General features: G+C 42.2%; 1 protein-coding gene across 1 annotated transcript in view; it reads left to right on the top strand.

The window, feature by feature from the left end:
• Positions 1-20925, top strand: part of MDGA2 (MAM domain containing glycosylphosphatidylinositol anchor 2) — a 378145-nt gene that overhangs the window by 303635 nt on the left and 53585 nt on the right. The gene's annotated exons all lie outside the window — the stretch shown is intronic.

Here is a 20925-nt window from a genome sequence, read left to right as displayed (position 1 = left end):
GGGCATTAGTGAACCCTTGCTGAAAATAGTTACTTGGGTTTTTTTTCCCTAAACCATTTTTTCCTCATCGGTTTAGCTGATAACTGCTAGCAGTTGTTTTGTGCTTTGTGTTATTGGTGTGAATTTTAGTTGACTGGTTCCATTTTTTGGTAATGGCTCTTGGATGAGTACAATGACGTGGACACATTATGAAAGCTCATGGGCAAATGTGGAAGTAGAAACATAGGAATCAAGAATAATCTACCTTTCTAAAATATTTCAGAAGAATAGTCTTCCCAAACTACTGAAAGATTAACTGGTGAGTTGAAAACAATCATTCCTTCTTTTTTTTTTCTCAATGACATATATACTAGCACAGTTTAAATTAATATTTTCATTACTTTGATAAGTTTGAAAGCTCTAAAAGACTATTCTTTCCTTCCTGTAGCACCAGCTCTTCACACGCTCTTAAGTTTAGGGGGCCTGTACAAGAAACTCAGTAATCATAACTTAGGGGAAAAACCAGGTTCCTGGCAGAAATACCAAAAAAGCAAGATTTTGACCTGAGACGTGTGCCGATTACCTTAATGCTCATTTCTAAACGAAACTATAACCCAGATCTGAAGCAAACAGAACCTCAGTATTCCTCCTAGCATCACCACACTAATAGTGCTGTAATGCTGCTGTCCTTCCCCCACTGAAAGGACAGCTCTTCCAAACAAACCTATGAGCCTCAAGCACGTGCAAGAGGGGAGTAATAATATGATTTTATGCTCCAATTCTTTGTCTGGAGAGCCTTCCAGTATTCGTGCTGTTACTTTAGCTAGGGTGTGAACTTTGCTAGCTGACATCAACCAGCTGGTGGCCAAAACCTTCCGTACCCTCTTTGAGGACAGTGGCTGTGTTCCTGTAGTCCAGGCTCCATTAGGAGCTAGTGCAAGGGAGCTTCTTGGCTCTTTCCTTGGAGACTTTGGAGGAAATTACGTCAGTTTATCTATATGAAAAGGTTCAGTGTTGTCAAATTGGCTTTGTAGCTTTCCAAAATGGGAGATGGCAGGATTCCTGCTCTGTTCCCTGCATCCTCCAGGATGAATGCACCTGCCCATGGTGAAAATACCGAACCCCTGAAACCATCAATTGATGCCTGGCTGTTACTTATAGGAAGGCTTGTACTTCAAGGAAGGCATCAACTCGAAATCTAATCAGGTTCAAGAGCCAGATTACAATAATTTCATATGTTAAAGCCTGTCCCTCATCCTCCCTCATTAATAGGAACATTTCCAGTTGTGTTTTTCAGGCTTAAAGCTGTGTTTTTCTCTCTCCTGCTGATGTACTCAATAAATATGCAGGGACATTGACTGCATAGCTGGGTTCCTGGCTCATTTAATACAAGGTGCCAATGAAAAATGAAATACAGAAAAATATTTTCCATTTTTTTCTCTTTTCATTATACAATGAGAAATGTTCCTATATTAGCAAGACTAAATCCCATTTGATTGGGAGAAAAACATGTGTGGTCCAACTCGTAGTGTCCCTTTAATTTTAAAAATTGGAGCAGAATGGTAATTAGTCACAGGCATATTACTGGGGCACATTAGGGACAACTGTTGATCTTTTAGGAAGGTTATATTGGAAAGGCAAGCACTGTGCTGAAAATACAGACATTTTCCTTTCATAGAATAAATCAAATATTCTCCTCAGTAGACACACTTCTGTTTCTCTTATGCACATTTCCCTCAGTGAGTATTAAGGAATTATATTTGCTTTGTTCTTTATAAATATTTATCTTTTCTTTTAATATGTTACATTTTTCCTCCAAGCTGTTTACTGTCAATATTTTTGGCAGGGTAAAACCCTGGTTTGACGTAAGTCTAAAGAAAACAGATCCACTTTGGTGAATTCAAAATTTGTTGTGTAGAGTCAGCACCAGAGGGCCTGAGGGTTGCTGGTTTGTTGTTTGTTTTTTTTTTAATCAAAATCGTCACTGTTTATGCTGTCTGCTTCTCTAATACTGTGATATCTCCCCAGTGCCTTCTTGCATGCATCCTTTGCATCCTCTCTGAGAAAAAACCCACATGGGTATGCGGGAGCCCTGCAGCAATGTGCTAGTGCCCGTTAGCTAGCTGCAATTAATTTTTAATCTAAAGATCTTTTCTTCAGTGTTATTATTCCTGTTTATTTCAGCTATTTTTTTAATACTGAGTTTGTGGTTTTGACATTTTGTCATCTTCATGCAGAAAAAGGCATGTTTTCACAGCTGGGACCGCTGCCAAAGGACAGCACATAGTGACAGGGTGGGTATTCACCAGGGTTCTGCCACATTATGAGGAGCATAGTTTAGTTTAGCTTAGCATAGCATAGTGAATAGCACAGAATATTGAATAGAATAGCATAGAGATTAGAATATCAATTTCTCCAGGAGAATGCTGCAGGAAATGGTGTCAATTTACTAAAATCCAGGTAGACAACATCCACATCACAGCCTTTCCTTCATCCACTAAGTGGATATGACAAGGATCCACCTTCTCATAAAAGAAGATCAGTTTTCATACTTGAACAAGTGAGAGAGACAGAAGGATGAAAAGGAGAGGGGGACTGCAAGCGGTCATTCTCTTGCATCCCCACTCTAGCCCACCTCATCCTCTCCTTTGTCCACTCTGTTCTCCCCACATGGCTCGCTGTTTTCAGAGCATGGAAAAAAAAGTCACATGAGGTCAAAGAATACATGCACAAATATGCCAACAATGTACAGAAAAAATCTCTTAAAATAGCTGACCTGCACTCGCAGGTACTTGCATTCTCCTGTCCTTCTGTATCCCATTGCAGATCTGTGCTCTGACTGCTCTCTGACACCAAATCCTCTATTTTACTTTCTTTGAACATTACACAGATAATTTATTTTTCCAGTTCATTATCCTGTCATGAAGATTACTTTAAAAAATCCCGGTTCAGTATTACTCTTTAACATCCAAACTGTCTTGAAGCATATATGTGTTGTCCGAGTTTCATTTCTGAAATGTGTTTCATTTCTAAAATGAAAGTGTTGCTCAGACTCTGCCTGAATTTGTGTGGATCATTTGTGACTGACTGCTGGCTCCAGACCATGGAGCACTAACCTACTTACTGCTTTTAGATACTTCATCTGCCTCAAGATTAGCTATGACATTTTTCTGAGTTGCTGAGATACTTCTAGTAGTTAGGCCCTGGGTCATTCAGTAATGCGTTCCTGTCTGTCAGCAGACAATCAGATGCTTTGCTTTAATGGCCAATTTTCTGATGGTTATCCTTTTGAAATCTGCTGGAGTGCAAGGCTGAGACTGAGGTCCGATTTCCTTTGCTGTTTATTGTCTTCTCTTGGGTAGTGTTACTGAGGCTCTCAGTAACACTACCGAGACTGAATTTTCATCTACTTGCTGCGTATTTACAGCCTGGACAAAGATGCTATTGCAGTGATGACTGTTTTGGAAAATTGCTTTAAGGCCATGCAAAAGTGGAGAACAGCACCTTTTTTCTTTTTTTTTTCTAATCCCTCTTGTCCTTTTTTTTCACTTTTCTCACAGCTAGCAAGACCAGCTGTTTTATTTTTGTGGTTGTCAGCAAGTGCAAATCCTTTTGACTTCAGCGGGATGTGCAAGTGCCCAGCAGCGCTAGGAAGCGAAGCTGTCCAACAATGCCAGATAGTACAGTCCAGCTCTTCTTCCTGATCAGTACTCCCTGGAAGAAACTGGCATGACACTGGTTTGCAGATACTCACACAACTTTTTTTGCCTCTTGTGAGGTGCTTGAGCTATAGGGATCCACTGTAGGGATCGTGTCACTGCCCATGTCTTGTGTTCACGTGAGGATTCCACTGAAACAATCATGTCCAATTGTCACAGAATCTTAAAATGTTTGGGTTGGAAGGGGCCTTAAAGGCCCATCCAGTTCCAACCCCCTGCCACAGTCAGGGGCACTGTCCACTAGACCAGGTTGCTCAAAGTGGGGCAGCCACAGCTTCTCTGGGCAACCTGTTCCAGTGCCTCACCACCCTCACAGGAAAGAACTTGCTAGTATCTGATCTAAATCTCCTGCCAGTTTAAAGCCATTACCACTTGTCCTATCCCTACATGCCCCTGTCAAAAGCCCCTCTCCAGCTTTCTTGTAGCCTCTTTAGGTACTGGAGGGCTGCTCTAAAGTCTCCCCGGAGCCTTCTCTTCTCCAGGCTAAAGAAGCCCAGCCCTCTCAGCCTGTCCTCATAGAGGAAGTGCTCCAGCCCTCTGAGCATCTTTGTGGCCTCTTCTGGACTTGCTCTAACAGGTCTACATCATCTTATGTTGAGGTCCCCAGAGCTGGATGCAGTACTCTGGGGAAAGGGGGGGGGGGGGGGGGGGGGGGTGGGAGTCTCACAAGAGCAGAGGGGGAGAATCCCCTCCCTCGACCTGCTGGTTGCAGTGCTGGTGATGCTTCTTTTGATTTAATCACCTGGATTTCTATGTATCTGTTCTCCAGAAAGTAAGTGCACATTTAATAACATCATAGTAACAGAGGAACTTATTTTTCCATGTGCTTTACCGAAGAGGAGAGTCCTGGCCATGGTCAAGCCATGCCTCCAAGCCAGTGGTCTACTTGAGCTGCCTCAGAGCAGCCAGGACAGTTAACAGAAGCAGTGGCGAAGGCCCAGTCTCTCCATCCTAACCAAACCTTAGTGTTCTACCACTCTCTCTTCAATTTGATTACTACTTACTGTTATATTCTAGGTACCCTGCCTTTGCCTATGTGTGCTGTGTTATTGAGAAAGTCAAGTTCCAGCATGATGCAGAAATTTGGGGTCTGTCACTACAATATTATCAGCCCTGTGACCTCATCATTGTTTGATAGGGGAAACTGATGTCTGACATCTGTGAGCTCCTGAAAATAGAGTAAATTTAGAAATAGGGTCGAAAAAAAGGGTCAGGGTCAGATGCCGAGTTATTTGCATCCCCAGACTGTTGTAACTAGTATTTTCATTTTTCAGGGTTTAGCACCTAGATTTTCAGGCAGGAAGATGTCCCATGTTTTCTTCCCTCTTTCTTTACAGTGAGACAGTTGTTTTGAAAAAAAGGTTAAGAGCCATTGATGCTTAGTTTTAAACTTTTAATACATGACTGTGAGGGGAACTAGACTGAAAACACAACTGTATTTAGTGGTGCCACTTTCTCCAGAAAAAAAACAGAATTTAAAATTTAAATGTGATTAAAAAAAAAAAAAATAAAGAAAGACTAAAAAAATAAACAAAACCCACAAAACTTCTATGCTGGTTTTCTGGAAAAAAATCACAAACCACTGAATAGACAGGGAATCTTTTTTTCTTACTCTTTGAGAAGTATATGTTAATGAGTGTGTTGTCAAGAACGGACTTCATGGCTGATATGTCACATGCATTAATTAGGTCAATAACTTTGGGTACTCTTAAAATATCAAATAGAAAGGAAGGATACTGGGCAGAGCATGGCCCCTCCTCAACCCAGACACAGGCAAAGTCCTTTTCTCCGTTCCATGGGCTTCTTTGCTGACGAAGCTGGAAGCACAGCCCTGTATTTACATGCAGTATGTTAAAATGATGGAGGTTATCCAGAAGGAGGGGCTTGGGTTTGGTTTGTTTGGGTTTTTTTTTGCAGGTGAATTACAGGAAGATTTTTTTTATTAGCTGTGGAGTAGTATCGGCTTCATGTTAATCATTTTACACTTGTACAGGAAGGAATATTCACTGTCCTGAAATGCTTCAAATATTACCAAAAGAAAGTTTTGGGGTTTAATACACCTAACAAATCCTTACATGGCACACAACAGAAGCAGGTTTTTAACAGAATTAGGGGTCTTCAAAGATTAAGTCAGAGCTTAAAGCTGGTAAAATGAAGTATGTTTTTTAAAAAATTGCCAAGTTCCAATAAAACCTAATTACACATCAAAACAGCTTTTTTAATGCAGTAAAACATAATTTTTCCTCAACTGCAGTATTCATGCTTGTGTTAATCTAAACAATTTATAGGAATCTAGAAATGAGGTCCCATTAAATCTTTTAAAGCAAGGTTATTTTTTCCCCTCTGAATCATTTTTGTTTCTAGTAAGAATGTATATTTACTCTGGTAAGAACATGTACTCTGGATGTGGTAATGTTACTTTCCGGAGCAGAGGGTTGGATAAATGCTGTAGTTCTTTATTAATCAGCCTGAAATCTAGAAGAAGGATTGAGGATAATAAAATAATGAGCTAGATCTAGGGCAATCAAAAGGTTCATGACTTCATTTTAGGAAGGACATGGCCATGGAGTGCATCCAGTATTGTTAGCATAGCAGTGATAGAGGGAGGTTGAGCAAACCCTAACATTTCTGTCACTCTAGAATTCTGAGTACCATATGCACACAAGAAAACAAGATCAGCTTTGTCTTTGCAGAAGAGGATGTAAGTTTCTCCATCTACATCCTACTTTCTCCCCAGATCCAACTCAATGCACATCATAGTATGGAAATCAGGTCCTGACAGAGCTCACGTAAAAAGAGAAAGGGGTCTGCTTTGAAAGGGGGAGAAGTATCTTTCCCCATCATCACCACTTCCTCTTTTCCAGGCTGAGTGTTTTGGACCTTGGGCCTTTGGATCTTGTCTTCAACACTAAATTGTTTCAGGATTCTGTTCTTAAGAGCAAAAGCAGAGGGAAGCATCAATTTTTGTTTCATTTCAATCAAAATTTGCATTTCAGTTAGAATTGAGATCAACAGTAAGTTATTTACTTAATCTTCATAACTGTGCATCTCTTTTCAATATGCTACTTTGTTTATTGCATCTTTTATTGTGGTTCATCTCCACTGTTGGATTCTGTTTGGTGGTATCAGTACAATACAGAGTGACACAAAAACATGGCAAGAAAGAGAGGTAATAGGAAAGGAAAAAGTGAGAAAGGGAGTAAATTGGAGATTCGTAACCTAAAATCCTCTTTGAAACTACACTTCACCTTTGGATAATATATTTTACTTTTCTTGAATGGTGCATCCAAACTCATGAGCACTGCTACAACTCCAGTGTTTCGGTGGAATAACAGTCAGTTTAAATTAATTAAACTCCTCTGAGACCTTTTATCCACACTATGTCATTGGCTTTGTTGTAGCAAGACTCAGGATTGCTTTGACAGTCATGTGTTTTATTGAATTGTGAGCTCTGATCTCAGGGATACGATCCTGCCCATCACCCAGGGCACAAAACAGCCCTGCCCCTTCTCCCGTTGCTTGTGTTTGATGAGCAAAATAATCTCTGTGATTTATCCAACAAACTTTGGCATTAGCAAGAGCAGTCAAAGATTGAAGTCATTTTTTAGTGACATGACTCCTGTCTTGTAGACTGTGTTCTGAGTCATGACTAGATACGGCTACCTCACTGGCAGCCAATCTTTGAGCACAGAAGAACCTCAGAAGTCAGAAGCACAGATGGAAGCCAGCAATTTGGATTTAAATTATCTGTGCAAACAAGAATTTTAAGTAGCTTCTTTCCTGCCCCCTCTTCCCCTGCCTTTCCTTGCTTCTTAAGCCATTTTGAGAATATGTCAGGACTCCTTTGCCTGTTCTCTGACTTTCTTGGCTGGTTTCTCTGACCTCACTTCACTGCAAGCAAGCCTTATGAATGCACCCTATGTACAAGGTTGGTATAAAATAACATTTTATGTCATCCTACAAATTTAATGATGTTCCATTTTGCCACAAAACTGAGAATAATTTTGTGTGGAAGGACAATACAAAATGAAATGAAGAAACACTAGTACAATTACATTTGCTTCTGCATTAATTATATGGTATGTCAAATATAATAGTTATGTCCATCCAGTTAAATTCTAGGTCCACTGAATTGACTGAAAAGTTGAGAAGGTACACTTAGATGTTTCATTTTCCACTAGTTCTGTGATGTCCCAAGTCCAAAATTGCCTTTGCATTTGGCTACTTCTCACTCAGGTGCATCTGGTATTACTTGTTTCTTTATTAGTTGAACTACTTTATAATTTACTTTCTAGCTGACTTGTCCTACCATTTTTCAATAGTGTGATGGAAAATGGAGAAAATCAGTTGAAATGGTGTGTTTTAAAAACATGTTGTCAGCTTGAAATCCCATTTCTGAAATCCCTGCCTGCCTGTTGCATTTCTCGTAACTCATGGGCAGAACTTTATATAGGTTGCTTGGACTTCATTTGGCTTTAAATCAATAATTTTACAACGTATTCTTGCTTTCTGAGCCCACACTGTCCTTTTGTCTTTGACCATTGAGGCATTTGTCTGTTCTTTCTCACCTGCCTGGCTAGTGGCTTGCCAAGGTGGAGGAGCATTACACAGCACATCTGAGCCAGACCCTGGGCTGTGCTACACGGTGGGTCACAGAGGATCTGACACAGAAATGCCCAAACCAATGCCAGCACAGGCTGTATGGTCTCACAGCCCTTCATGGAGGCATCAGCACTGGTGACTGATACCTGCATGCCTTGTCTGCTCCTCGACACAATGGGGACTTCTTGGTGCTTCAGGTAGGGTTTAGAGATGAAGCCCAGTGCTGTGTTGGTGTGGTTTTATTCTCTATCACAGAGCTAGCTTGCTCGTGCTGTCTCCAGGAGCTGGGTGGCACTCCGCTGCAGTCACCCAGGCTGCCCTGGGCAGTTCCCTGCACTAGCTGCTCTCCTGAGAAACTCCCAAGAGCATAGACCTCCACCACGTTATCTCACCATACCTTGGTGAGGACATGTCCTGACATGCGCCCCCAACTAGATTGTTTCTTCCCCATCCTCCCTTCTTACAAGGATTGATGAGATAACACATGCAAGCTGTTTACATTATTTGCATTTTAATCTTTTTTTATGCTGCTGTGTGCAGGTGAGTTCATAACTGCTGTTCTCCTCAGGGTTTTTGTCTGCATGCAAAGGGCTTATAATTCACCAGAACTGCTCACATTAGAGTTCCGGATACCTGGATAAAGCAGAAGTGCGCAGAGCAGCACCAAGTAAGGACAGTGTTAGAAGAAGCAGGCAAAATCCTTGATTTCTGTAGACAAGTTTCTGAGCACAGCTGGGTCAGCTGATCCCCATCTGACCTGTTTCTTCTGGTTTATTTTTAGTGATTGTTTTGTTAACATGGGCACATGTATAGTATGTATGGCTTGTATGGTGCCTGTGGAAGTTGCCGTGCCTACAAGAGATGTCCCAGTTCCTCTGGAGGACATGTGGATGCTTTGCAAGTCCAACATCATTGGGAATATCAATGTCTTGTTTGATGGTGGTGAAAAGCTATCACAGGGAAGTTGAGGAAAGAAATGACCAGGTGTTTAAAATCACTGATAGTTCAGTATGGGGTTTTCCCTTTTCTCAGGGGCTGGATCCTTCCAGTCTGATAGGAAAAGCTCTCTGACTTGGTGAGGAACAGTGAGTTTTAGGGAAGGCCTTAAAAGCCTGTATGGATCTGAGGTACCTCTAGCACCCACGGACTGCTAGATTTAAATATGGAGAGAGCAAGTAGAGTGAGTAATTTGCATTATTGTTAGAATTAATTTATTTCTTTATGAAGGCACCCATAGAAACTACCTGCAGTCCTTGCTGTCTATAGCACTGTTTCTCTAAGGAAGATTTGATTATGAGCTGACTATAAGTTGTTAGCTCTAAGTTATTAGCTTTCCAGTAAGTCTAAATGAATGTTACAGGCTATAAACTGACTATATAAATGACAATCTCTCATGTAAAGCTTAATGGTGGTTGCAGTTACATTTATATCTTTCCCAAGGATGGGAGAATATTTCTTACTGTGTCACTGATTACAATAGTCTGATATCCCAATTTCACGTCTCAAGTCAAGCTGGCAGTGTGTTATTTTATTTTTTTCCCCTTCCCTGGTGTCTTTGATCTGAAACTTGAAATGCTTTCTTATGCACTTAGCTCCCTTGAGAGCATCACCGTGCTGCAGCACTGCTTCCCATGGAAAATGCAGAGTTGGGCATGGACCATCTCTTACTCCGGGAAAAGCAGCGTGTGTCCTTTTCAGTTTTGGGTTGCATTTTGGCTCTTGCAGCATTGTTTGCTCCTCATGAGCAGGATACATCTGTCCTCCAGCTCTATGTCTTCTCCTGGTTTGGGAGCAGCAGCCCTCCATAGTTTCAGCCACAGCTTTCTTGGCTGAAGCAAGAGTAATGCTTAGGAGTAAAAAGTTAGTCAATGCTTACTTTAATTCAGAAACAAATGCAAATTGTCAGAATAAATAATTTATCTCCCTGCTTTTAAAAATGTTTGTCAAGTTTGCAATTTAGAGGTAGTCATGGATGTCTGGAAACTAGGAAGTGGGAAAAATCGTCAGAAACCGTATGTCACCTATGTTCTCACTTGTGTGGTCTTTAAAATTTCTACTGAAGTACCACAACCATTTAACAAACTATTTTTCATTCATCTGCTAGGCACAGCAGGTATTTGGTTTTAATTAAAGACTTCGGAAGCCATGGAGATTATAACAGTGCTACTGAGCCCAAAGCATCTCCTAAAAATGTATGACAGGAAAGACCATTTCCAAAGCATGCAGAGTATTGATGTTATTTTGTTCCCTGCTGAATTCAGTCCTGCTGGTGGAAAATCTGAATTAAGAGGAGCTTTACCAGCCTTCTCAGAAGCAGATTGCTGCCCTACCCCACACACTTGACCAGGGCAGTTTAAACTGCAGGCAGTCAAATATGAAAGACAGTTCTTACTGTGTTAACAGGTTTTTTTACCAGTCTCCTGGGCCAAAGCCCAGTAAAGGCAGTGGACTCTGAGCCAGAGACTGCCTTCTTGACAATTAATTTCCAAATTCAGCAGAGTTTTGAAATTTGGGATATTTACTTCTTACAGGTCATCAGTGGAGCAAGCAGTGCCAAATGTGACCTTTTAGCAGAGGTGACAAGATGTTATTACTGGTTCTCAACCATGCTTTTCCTGTCATCTTGTAAGAAGAGAAAAATGAAGTTAATTAATTCCATCCTGGGGCTGAAGTATCTAATTTGAGGAGTGGAAGGAAGGGTTATCTGAGGCTTTCACTATGCTTCAGACTTATTCATTTTCAATGCAAGTCTACCCTAGGGAAAAAAGAAAAATAAAGTTAGTTCACCCAGAAAAGGACAGGATTGCGAATGCAGAAGTGGATTGCACCACTTGAGAAACTACTACTTCCAGGTACTGTTTGCATTTGGTTGTGTTTCTGTGTGTTGCTGCTTGAAAGCTGGGGAAGGACCTGATGAGCTCAGCCTGGTTCTCCCTTTGCAGTGCAGTGACACCAGTATGAGGGAAATCATATTACTAAGCCAGGTCCTGGGCAGATATTCTCAGCAGTGATCAGTCCCACGTGCTCAGTGTGATCCTGGAGCCCAGAGCAGAGGCACTGCCACCTCCTGCTTCCCAGTCTGCTGGCAAGTGGTACCATGGATGTTTACCAAGCTGCTGTCCTAAGGGTATGGGAAAACTGTTTCTCTGGCACTGGTGGATTTGGCCTCCAAGAATGTGTCTAGACATCTGATGTCCTTCTGGCCTCCATGGTTTGCAGTGTTTTGGAATACTAGAGTGTGGTCCCAGGTGAAGGAGGCAAGCTGCAGCCAGATGTCCCCAAGCATAGCATCGCTGCCACATCTCAGCTTCATCACTGTGTCCCAGACTGTTTCAAAGTAGCCTCCAGAGACTGATAATGAAGAGTAAATGCATCTCTTCTTGTTGACCACAGAATACTTTGTGCAATAAATGAAGATGAATGGTTCAGCTTTTGAAGTAAAGATCTCTTGGTAGCTGAGCTATTGTGTATTGGTCTATGTCTGGTATCCAAACCAGTTACCCTAAGAGTTAGAGAACATGGAGCTGCCTCCTTGGATGGTGCAAGTGCCTGAGTGTGCGATGCTCTGGGATGGTGATAGTTATTTCATGTTGGATAAACAGAACTAGAAAAAGGACAGAAAAAGGCATTCTTTCTATCCCTCTGTTGCTGGCAGACCTGAAGGTGTGTTTTCGAGGAGCCTGGTACATGGGAATGAAGTATATGCCTCAATTAATATTGCAGATGAACCAGGCCATCCCCATGAAAGAACCAGCTCACTATGGTTGCTGCAAATTATTTCAGCAGTGTTCCAATCCCATGGAGCCTGAAGGATCTGCACTAAAGAGTGTTTAGCAGGGAGCCCTTGAGCATCACCACTGCTCCAAGGAGTGCCCAGAGAGGAGTGAAAATCTGCATTTCAGTATTGCTGGTGGGAGGCAGGGGCAGTTCAGTTGCTGGCTGGCATTTTGTTTAGTTACTTCCTTCAAAATGATTACTTGCTCGTATGATGTAAGGGTATTGCAGGTTCTGGAGTGGGCTGAAGCAGTCACAACCTGTTATATTTGCCATTAACTGGGGAGCCCATGTTAGGAAAGGGATGGGGGTATGGCAGCTGCGTGACTTTAAATGACGAGAGGGGAGAGCTTACAGCTGCCTGGGAGGTCCTGCATTTTCCTCCTGCAACTCAGTGTTGCACTCTGATGCTAAGATATATGTTTTGCCAGGCACTGCCAGAGCTTCCCCACCTCATGCCCTTGTCACAGGCCACAGTTTTCTTTATGTGCATGTGGTGACACATTGCTATTTACAATTTCATGACAGCACCCTGCTCTTTGTATGACACCCCTTTCATTTCCCTACGCTTCATTCATCAGGTCTCTAGTGCTTACTAGAAAATGACACTGCTTCCTCCTTCCGCCCCTGTAGTTCCCAGGGGATTTCTGTAGTTTCTTTTGACAACAGGTAAATTACCACCTTCACCTCAAGCAGGGGCTTCACTTTGTTTTTGGTATATCATTTCAGTTTAGTAACCACTTTCTAGTCAGGCACAGACACGTGTGCAAATATGCATGCATGCATATATGTGGGGTATATGTAAGTGTGTGTTTATGTGTCTGGAAAGATTTCTTACATGAAATTATGGCATATGTGCATGTGACCATGCAGAAAGCTTGCCAATAAAAAGGGGACCTTGTGTATGCATCAGCCAGCTTCGGAGATTCTTCTAAACTGGATTTATTTATTGCTCAAAATGTCACCGCACAGGTCATGTCTTATCATGACCTATTTAAAAGGAAATCCAAATACATTGTGCGATGTTATAAACCTAATTTCAAATTGTATGGAAGCTTTCTGTCAACAAACAGATGTGTTAGGCCCAAATAATTGAACTGGAACTCGGCGGTGTTTAGTTCTTGGTGAGCTCTGATGTCGATGTGAAAAGGAACAATGTTTTTTACTGTGAGTCCTGTGTTGGAAGGAGGAGGAATTGCAGAGAAAAGCAGTGCGAGCTCTTCCGCAGCTCAGCCAGTAGATGTCACGTTTGGTTACCACTGGTGAGAGGTTTGATCGCAGAGGTTTGGTCCTGCAGCTGCCGGTGGGAGGCTCCGGATCAGTGCAGGAGAAACGGTGGAAAATGGGAAGGCATCTCATAGATGGAATGTGTAGCATGCTCCATGGCATAAACTTTTATTTGTTCAAGTGTTAACTGGGATGTTGTTTGCTGGTTCAAAGCAGACCTTTCTGTACTTGGAATAGGAATCTCTTAAATCATTAGAGGTGGATGGAGTGCATACATCCTTAAATTTATCCTCCAATTAGTCATTTGAATGTTCAGTTTGATTCCCACATCATTCCTTCCCTGCAAGTTGTGATACATTAGCAAATCAGTATATTCCTTGGGAAGAGACTTTTGCTGGAAAGTGTAGGAAAGTGTCACTGCCAAGTTCACAGTGTTCAGAGCAGCAGGTGCACGGTCATCTGTTCCTGCAGTAAATAATTACCTAGAAGAGCAGCCTCATCCACCTACTTTGTGAGGATCATTTATTATTAATGCTTACACTTGCTTAGCTTTAGTACTACTCTGCACTAGAATCTCTGCAGCTACTCAGCCACACGGTTCTGTTACAGCTTAGACTATCCTTTCCTGTAAAACAAAGCCCAAAGATCTTCCCGTGGGCCAGCTGGCTTTGGTAGGACAGGAGCCCCAGCTTAATGCTCTGGTGTTCTGGGTTCTAGTGTGGGCTTTGCTCTGCAGTCTGTCTGACCAGATAAAAGTGTTATTTTCTCATACAAGGATAAATGACTATTTCAGAATGTTACTGGGTCTCACAAGTGGGTCTGCGGCTAGAGTGTAGAACTGTGACTCTGAGGCTCTGTATTTGACTCCAAACAATACCAGTTCCTGGAAGTTGTGACTTAGGAGGGCTAAGACAAGGCCATGTCTGCACTATTTGCTGTCAGTCCTCAGGTTTTAGCCAAGTAATCTCTTAGCAATGCTCTGCAGATGAAACCCACAGTGTAATAGTGGGAATAGAAAACATTGAGGCTCTACAGAAAGTTCCAAATAAAAATACCATCCAAAAGTAAGTGATGTAAGGATGATGGAGGTTGCAGGCAGGGAAGAGGGCATCTGTAGCTGCATAGCTAGAGAAAGGAATGTGGAAGCTATGGAAAAAAAAGCGCTGTGAACTTTGGATTTGAAGCTTGTAGCACTGGAGATACAGAATATTGAAGAGGACTGTAGGCGTTGCTTCTAAATGTAGAGGTATAACAGAGAAGAGGACCTTTGGAAAACTACAGTGGAGATTGATCTGTGACGCACAATGAGTTTTCAATAAAGAGGAAGCTTGTTTTGCTAAAGCTGTTACGAAAACTGCGAGAAGAAGGGTGGACAAGTAGTTTCTGTACGTGACCAGGTGGAGTTTCTAAAAGGACAGAGGCTACATGAAAATGGATGTTCACTGCTAAGAGAAGATTTTGCCAAGAAAAAAAAAAAAAATCATAGGGAGAGACTTTGCAAATGTTGAAATGCATTCCTTTATGCTGTTCATCCTGAACTGCTTGTGTAGCACAGGCAGTAGGGTCAGTGATGGCGGAAAGTCCAAAATGGGATGCAGAGAGCAGGAAGGTGTGGGACTATAGGGAAGCTGTAGGTGACGGGGATGTAGCCTTCCAGTACCTAACAGGGCCTACAAGAAAGCTGAAGAGGGGCATTTTATAAGGATAAGTAGTGATAAGAGGGAATGGCTTTAAACTAGCAGAGCAGAAATTTATTAGATACCATGAAGAAGCTATTTCCTGTGACGGTGGTGAGACACCGGCGAGATGCTGGCATAGGTTGTCCAGAGAAGCTGTGGCTGCCCCATTCCTGGTGCAGTGCTCAAGGCCAGGTTAGATGGGACTTGGAGCAACCTGGTCTAGTGGAAGGTGTCCCTGCCCATGGCAGGGGGTTAGATCAAGATGGTCCTTAAGGTCCCTTCCAACCCAAACCATTCTGTGATTATATGATTCAGCTGCAGGATTGGGACTGTGTTGGGAGGAGGAGCAGATCTGAGACAAGAGACATATTTTCACATATGCAAATAAAGAACAAAGTATCTTCTCTTTCTTATTGCAAATCCTTCATAAAATATATATCCTGTAATAAAAGAGAGCACAGTAATGGGCAGCATTTTTCATAAACGCTGTGTCTCCCAGTATTTTACACTGTTAAATATATTGGTTTGTTTTGTTTAGGATTTATGCTCTTCGTGCCTTTCATAGATAGAAAGGTCTGGAGCTGAATTTGCCAAAAGGGGAAGCATTTGTAAATCTCTGATTTTATTTTATTTTTCCCTAAACATTTATAGTTGCTGTTATAAAGTGCAAGATACTCTGATCGTCGCTTATACTGAACTTCTTGTCATGATAAGCTAAAGTGCAGATGTGCTACCAATATGGAAAAGATATGGCAAAGATGCTGCATTTGCAAACCATCTAACACCAAGTGAATTAGCGGAAATAGATATGAAGATAAGGGGAACATAAACAGGCAACACAAGGAAATGATTCCTCTAGTGCTCTTCCTGCATGTCTGCTAAAGCTGTCACTGTTACTGGTGCTGTGCCTGCAGTTACTACTGTTTGTTTCTGCATGACAAGCCAGCATAAACACTAACCCAGTACTCTGAAACTCCATCTGGGGTATGTAGTCAGCTGCTATAATTAGGGACAAAATGTCGTTGTTCAGTTTATTGCTATTGCTTGAAATCAGTGGGTTGTGTTTGCACAATTTTGTGTCATTACAATTTAAATGTGCAGTACATGTGCTTGATTTCTTATGTTACTTTGGAAACCATATACTGGCAACCGAAGCAAAACAGTTCTTTTAGAATTTTACTTTATTTTATTGAGTTTCTAATGGATAAATGACTGAGTGATCTGAAAAGAACCACAGGAAGATTTCTTGTGCCCGGTCGGGGATTTACTCAAATAGGTACCAGTTCAGGACCCATGTGAGTAAATGCATCTCTCCATCTCTGTTCAGGACAGTACTTCAGCATTTTCTGAGATCCCAGTGGTGGGAGGTAGCATTCATTTGACAGTAAACTATTAAAGTGCCTTTTCTGTGTGCTTGTTTTCTATGAATCAGTTCTATATTGTCTTTCATGCCATTTTTGACCTTACACTAGTAGAGACTTGGTAGAAAATGTTTTGGATGCACTGCCTGAAAGAATTCAAGTGCTGCACAACAGATGCTAATGACTGCAACGTGGCTTTGTGAGTGAGAAGGGCTGATAGTGGGAAAGAGCACTGCATTTGTTCTGCAACGCTAGGACTGGTGACTGATAATACTTGTTCCTTTTTCTGATCCAGTCTGAGATTCGTTATGAAATATGTAGTTACTGGAAGTAGGCTTGTAACTTGGTGACTCTTATCCATGAGAAAATAATGATGTTTAACACTGTCTGTAGTATGTTCTTTAATACTGGTCAGTATTAAATATAATAACAATATAATACAGGTTGATGGAAAAACAGCAACAAATGCAGTAGGTTGTGTAATTGTGCTGGTGGTGCTGGGTGTCCTCCACAAGCATACCGGTGAGGAATTCACGTTTTGTTTCAGCAGTGTAGACTTCAAACACAAACATTTGGTCTGTCTGTTTCTGCATTTTTGTCTCATGCAGGGACCAGTCCAGATGAGCAAATCTGCATTCATTATTACCCTTCCTTACCCTGCTCCCACTCTCCCTGTGTGTGCATTCCCAAACTTCTTTATTTTGCACATGATACATATTCAGAAGATAAAAAAAAATGTTTTGTTAATGATAGAAATGAAAGGAAACAATGCACTCTACATCCAACTCTGCTGTGTATTGTCTCCCTGGCAAAGCCCCAAGCATCACAGTTACTCGGGTTCCAGCAGTGTGAGCACAGAGGGAGGGATTAATTAAAACTAGTACATGTTAATGGAGCTCTAAACCTGAGTTCAGATTGCCTTAATAAACACAGAAATACCATCGTATTAAACTCTTCTCCTTCAGGAGCTGCTGGAGTAGCACGTCAGGGAGAGGCTGCCCTTTTCAGGGATGCAGTGCTCCTGGATCCAAGGAAACCGCCTGCAGAAGCTGCCCTGTCTTTGTCCCTCAGCTGATGGCCACAGCATACAGCTCCTCTCACCAGCATTCTCCTGAGGACTGAGAAGAGTTTCACCATTTTCCCCCATATACCTGAACCAGCACAGAGCTGGGCTTCCCACCAGTGCACCAAAATCCCCTTCAATGGGCAACAGAGGAGCAGTCAGTTGGTCGCTGCAACCTCCGGTTAGCTGAAGTCTCACAAGGTTTGGTCCCAGGGCAGGCGGAGCTCTGAGGAGCTTTAGATGATTAAAGACCATCCAGTTCCAACTCGCTGCCATAGGCAGTGACACCTTCCACTAGACCAGGTTGCTCCAAGCCCTCTCCAACCTGACCTTAAACACTGCCAGGGAGGGGGCAGCCACAGCTTCTTTGGGCAACCTTTGCCAGTGTCTCACCACCCTCACAGGGAAGAACTTCTAGCTTCTTCCTTATAGCTGATCTAAATCTACCCTCTGTAAGTTTAAAATTTGAAATGTTTTAATAAATTCTTGAATACTGCAAAAGCTGAAGGAAGGGAAAGGAAGGCCATTTTTCCTGCCTGTGCTTAAAAAGGGCAAATGGTGTGAGCCAGGGAAATATATCATGTATGTGGAACAAAACAAGGGGCTTTGCTTTTGAAAAGTGAGCCTGACACAGCTGTAGGAAGAAAGGGAGATCAAGGTAGAACTGGCACCCCTAAGAAATGCCCAGCTGGGATATGAGGGAGAGCAGCTCCACATGCTGCATGCTTGAGACATCTTTGCCGGTGGTAAATATGTGATAACTTCTTCCAGACATGGTCAAGAGCTTGAAGCTGGCTGCAGAGCTGACTTGCACTTGCAGGTGGTTTCCAAGAAAGATGCTGCTTCCCCACCCTCAAGTCATGCTAAGCCAAGTGCTGTTGCTAGGTCTGTTACATCCTTCATCATCTCTTCATTTCTGTAATGGAGGATAATCTTTGGAGGCAGCATTGCCTCTGGAAGCAGCAGGGTTGGGTGGTGTCAGGCTTGCAGTGTTTGTCCAGAGTCAGAGCAAAGGATCACGTTGTTGGGTGACACCTGATAAGCCCAGGCAGACTGCCAACCTGTCTCATAGCTCCCGTATCCCTGAAGGCAACGTCTCCTTTTTGTGTGTTCTCAAACACTGCCCAGCTTTCTTGTACTTCTAAAGTTTGCATGTTAATGTCTGAATGTTGTGTTGTTAAATTTTCAGTATCTCTATTCATGCCAGAAAGCTCTTCTGTTAGGAGGGATTTAGAATAATGCAACTCTTCATGGGTCCTCATTATTTCTCAAAAAGGGACTGTGTTGTTCAAGTGCCCATATTGTGACATGCGTCTAATTATGGCTCCTTTCTGTAGACCCCCAGAGATGCCATTATGTCCACCTGCAGTAGGAGGGGGAAGATTATAATTTGCATTCAGCATGAGCTTTTCTCCATTATTCCCACTGTACGTAAATAAAGAAAACAAATCTTATCGACCACTGATCCTCTTTTCATTTATCTTACATTTCATTTTTTAAAACAGCAGTTTTGCTTTGCCTCTTTCCCTCAGAGTATTGTTGTTTTCCACTTCAGCATTAGCATATCTGCTTTAGTCTGGCCTAACTGAATGTGCACCTTCCGTTGAGCAATTGGCAAAAGATATCTTGGCTAAAAGGGCTTTTCATCCTTTGAAAAGAAAAGCATGGCTCAAGGGGATGACACACCCAAAGATAAAAGCTTGATCAATAACTACAAGACTGGTATATATTCACATGATTTTTCCTTTGTCCCTTTTATTTTTATTTTTTTTTAAATGCACTTTTCCCCTCTTCTCACTACCCTTCTCATTGAAATTCTCAGACTTCTAGGTCAAAATGCCTCCCCATCCATGTCAATTTGCACTTGTAGATGAGAGTAGTTTTGAGGAGAAAATACCTAAGTACAGTTTGCATTTTGGTACAGGCTCCTAACATCTGAATTAAAGGAGGTGAGTAATGAAGGCATACCTCTCTCCTAGGTCAACATGAGCACTCAGACCATGTATTTCTGGGAGACTGTCCTGTGCTTTTCACTGCATTTCATAATTACTCTCACTGACAAAATCCTTGCAGAAATAGGGGGAAGACAGAGGTATAAGTTTGGGGAGGTGGAAGGACCTTATTCTGCTTCTGTTTTTCTCTAATGGCTAGCCTCTTTTAGACGTTCATGGAAGGATAACATCTGTGAATGTTTTAGTTTACCATGTTTGGTCCCTTTTTTGTACAATTCAAGTGACAAAATGTAGCATTTAAAACAGCAGAATCTGGTCTGTGTTTGCCTCCATTCTGTTTCTAATAGCACTAAGCTCAAAGCAGAGAATCTCCAAAAAAAAGGAGGCAGAGCTGGACAGGAAAAGGATATACCTGTTCCATCACAGGATCATAGAATAGTTTGGTTTGGAAGGGACATTTAAAGGCCATCTAGTCCAACTCCCCTTCAATGACCAGGGGCATCTTCAAGTAGATAATGTTGCTCACAGCCTCGTCCAACCCAGCTTTGAATGTTTCCTTTAATGGGGCATCCACAGCTTCTCTAGGCAACCTGCGCCAGAGCGTCACCACGATTACAGCAAAAAATTTCTTTCTTATATCCAGTCTGTCTCCCCACTCTTTTAGTTTAAATCCATTAGCCCTTGCCCTATCCCTACATGCCCTTGTAAAAAGTCCCTTTCAAGCTTTCTTGTCAGCCCCTTTAGGTACTAGAGGGCTGCGCTAAGGTCTCCCTGGAGCCTTCTCCAGGCTGAAGAGCTCAGCTCTCTCAGCCTGTCTCCATAGGAGAGGTGCTCCAGCCCTCGGAGCATCTTTGTTGTGTCCTCTGGACTGACTTCACATCTCTTCTACGTTGGTGGCTCCAGAACTGCACGCAGTACTCCAAGTGGGGTCTCACAAGAGCAGAGTAGAGGTGCAGGATCCCTCCCTTCCACCTGCTGGTCATGTGTCTTTTGATGCAGCTCAGAATACGGTTGGCTTTCTGTGCTGTGAGTGCACACTGCTGGGTCATGTCCAGCTTTTCATCCACCAGTACCCCCAAGTCCTTCTTCTCAGGGCTGCACACATTAATTTTCTTTTCTTATTTTTTTTTTTTTTTGTCTGTCTTTGACTTGGGATTCTGTTCCTGTTCGTGTCAGTCAGTGCAAAAACTGGTGGTTAACGATGCTTCCTGCAAATCCGGTTGTTAAAACTCATTTCAAGTCAATCCAAATATTTTTGCTTTAAGAAACAGAGCAGTGCTGGGTGGTTAGTATGATATGCTAAAAAAAAAAAATAGAGAACTATCCGCCTCTTTAGGACATAGTAGTATGTATTCTAACATTGTTTGACTTTCTATTAGGACAAATCCGCTGACTTTTTTTCAGATATGTTGGAATTTCATATTCCAGTGGAGTGAAGTTCCCTCAAAGGCTTTTGCTGACACCCCTGAACCTAGCATATCTGCTTGTAGCCTTTATGGACTCAATTTATGTGTGTGTACAGAGGTGCCTGGTGGTACATGAGATGCTCTAGGATGGTACACACAGCTC

The sequence above is a fragment of the Pezoporus flaviventris genome, unplaced genomic scaffold, assembly GCF_033815535.1.
Source record: "Pezoporus flaviventris isolate CSIRO_AGI_PZ_B2104156 unplaced genomic scaffold, CSIRO_AGI_Pfla_v1 ptg000035l, whole genome shotgun sequence".
In the NCBI taxonomy this organism is placed as follows: Eukaryota; Metazoa; Chordata; class Aves; order Psittaciformes; family Psittacidae; genus Pezoporus; species Pezoporus flaviventris.
The sequence above is the reverse complement of the archived record's forward strand: the minus strand, read 5'-3'. Positions and strand labels throughout refer to the sequence as shown.